Source organism: Gymnoscopelus braueri (assembly GCF_963280865.1).
Source record: "Gymnoscopelus braueri genome assembly, chromosome: 8".
NCBI classification, from domain to species: Eukaryota; Metazoa; Chordata; class Actinopteri; order Myctophiformes; family Myctophidae; genus Gymnoscopelus; species Gymnoscopelus braueri.
The window spans coordinates 50,978,982-50,981,962 of record NC_137609.1 but is presented as its reverse complement, the minus strand read 5'-3'; positions in this window follow the sequence as shown (position 1 = coordinate 50,981,962).

The following is a 2,981-nucleotide window of genomic DNA, read 5'->3' as shown; positions in this document are numbered from 1 at the left end:
TAAAGGACATGGTTGTGATGACGACGTTGTGATATCGCTGCGTGACGACGTCATTACATAGAACACCCAATGACCTTACTCCTCCGACTGACTGCCGTCTGGAGGATGTCACCAGAACGTCAGCACATTAAAGGAACACTTCAACCAAGAAATGACTTTATTTCTTTATTTCTGTCGTTTACTTACCCCGGGATGTCTTTGACACACGGATATTGTAGTAACTGTAATGTCACATCACAGGCTTACAGGTGTAAAACAGTGGGTGAAATATTTTTTTGTGCTAGCTCCATCGTTTTTTGTTATTTCCATGAGAAAAGGGGAAGAAGAAGAAGGGGGGGCAAGGGGAGGTGGAGTTAGCTGGTTTAGCCGAAAGTTTGAGGATCCAATGGAGTTAGCTGGTTTTGTCAGAAGCACGTTTTAGTACTTTTCATTGGTTCAATATTTTTTAATCAACACACAGACGTAAAGGGTGTTCAATAGCACTGATATATGGGAAAAAAAATGCAAAAGCGGAAAAATGGAGTTAGCTGGTTTCTGCCGGACAGCAACGAGAATACACTTTTTAAACACTTCCGGGCTAAACAGTCTCATGCGCGAAAGACGAACGCGTCTGGGCACTCGCGTGCATGTGAATGAGCTTCGGTTGAACCCCGCGGGCACGCCCATGCACGTTATTCGCTTGTGCATGTCAAGGGTTTGCACGTGCTGCACATTTAGACTATACGATACCAGGTAAACAATGGACCTAGATATCTGTCTAAACACCATTACACTATTACACTACTACAGTATTACACATGCTATCTAAACACAATTATGTACATTTTAAACTATAGGATACCAGGCAGGGATGGAAAAAGTATTCAGATATTTTACTTTAGTAAAAGTAGCAATACCACAATATAAAAATATTCTGTTACAAGTGAAAGGCCTAAAATGTTACTTGAGTAAAAGTACCAAAATATTGGCATCAAAATATACTTAAAGTACCAAAAGTACAAAAATGTTTGAAAATAGCAGATCTACAAGCTCACAACGCGTCGTGCTTGTAGATATTTTCAAATAGCCTAAGATAGGGCTAAAGTGGTTAATGTATGTTTTATAATATAACAATGTATATCTGCAAAGTAACTAGTAACTAAAGCTGTCAAATAATTGTAGTGGAGTAAAAGTACAACATTTGCCTCTGAAATAAAAGTACTGAACATTGAAAACACTCCAGTTCAGTAACAATACCTCAAAATTGTACTTACGTACAGTACTTGAGTAAATGTACTTAGTTACTTTACACCACTGATACCAGGTGGAGTCAGAAGGGGTGAGTGCTACTGCTAGGGGGTGACAGAAGAGTTGGGTCTTCAGACTACGGCAGGAGTGAGTCTGCAGCTCTGACTGCAATTGACCATATTCACACGGTGGCCATTTTGGAATTTTACATTGAAAGTGCCACCCCGTTGCCGTGGCATTAACTTAACTCTATAAACGCCATTGACTCGAAAACGCGTCAATTGCTACTTAATCCACCCACGCCGTCGACGCGTTTGACGCGCGTTCATTGTTTAATCTCTGATTGCGCTATGCTGCTTAATATTCAATGTTATTTTCGAGTTCCACTTACTTCACCCACATCTGCATCCGGTTTCATGACCTGGGTTCCGTTTCCGTTTTTTGATTTTTTCCCCCCGGTCATTTTCGTCCAGAATAGGTAAACAAGCGGTTTTTCACACGGTATAACAAACGAACGGACAGGTTCTCTTCTATAATCTATGGTCTGGGTGACGATCAGTCATTGCCGTCGTGTATCACATCGTAATTTTGGCCGATCGGACAATCTGAGACCACGTCACATCCGTTTTGATGTATTTCACTGTTTAACTGTGTGTGTGAGGTGCGAGTGGCTCAACGAGCTGATCAAGCTGTCATGTGCTGCTCTCTAGCGGCGGATTTGTGCTCTGTCTTTAAAAAAAGCACTCTGATAATATATTTTCATGAAAAATTACAAAATATAAAAATAAAAAACACGAAAATTGCTGGCACTGGGGGAGTACTTTATGAAAATACTCTGGCAGTCTAGCAATATGGCCGCCGTGTGAATATGGTCTATGGGGCGTTTGTTCCACAGTTTGCCCCTCCTGCTCGCTCCACTCTGAATGGAGGTGTGGGGAAAGTCATTTGAAACAGCTGGATATATGAGCGATCAACTCACTCGTTGGGGCGTCATATAACCGTGATGGAGTGTTGACAGGACCAGAGAGTCCATCTCTGTCTGACCGGGAGCGAAACCGATATTAGATTTATGACAATTTATGACTATGAGCAAAATTGGAAGAGAAATGTATTGGAACATTGCCCTGAGGTGTGTGCACTGCACTACATAAACAAACACCACACACGACATGACAAATGTAAACTTTTGTTGGCATAATATTACTTGCATGCAGTTTGTTTCGCTGAGTTTAACGCAGACTCTCTCTATGTATATATATATATATATATATATATATATATATATATATATATATATATATATATATATATATATATATACATATATATATATATATATATATATATATATATATATATATATATATATATATATATATATATATATATATATATATATATATATATAATCACAAGGCATCACGGACGCAATGTCTTTAAGCTTGTATTTGCCATTCTCATTGTGTGCTGCAGTTGTGCGCCAGAGCTCTCTCTCTCTCTCTCTCTCTCTCTCTCTCTCTCTCTCTCTCTCTCTCTCTCTCTCTCTCTCTCTGTCTCTCTCTCTGTCTCTATCTCTCTCCCTCTCTCCCTCTCTCTCCCCCTCTCCCCCATCTGTCAACTCACTCTCTATATGGACAGTGTCTGATCAAATGAGAGATGATGTTAACAGAAGCAGAATGGTGGTAGTGGATGGAGGTAGAGAGATGGATGGAGCAGAATGGTGGTAGTGGATGGAGGTAGAGAGATGGATGGAG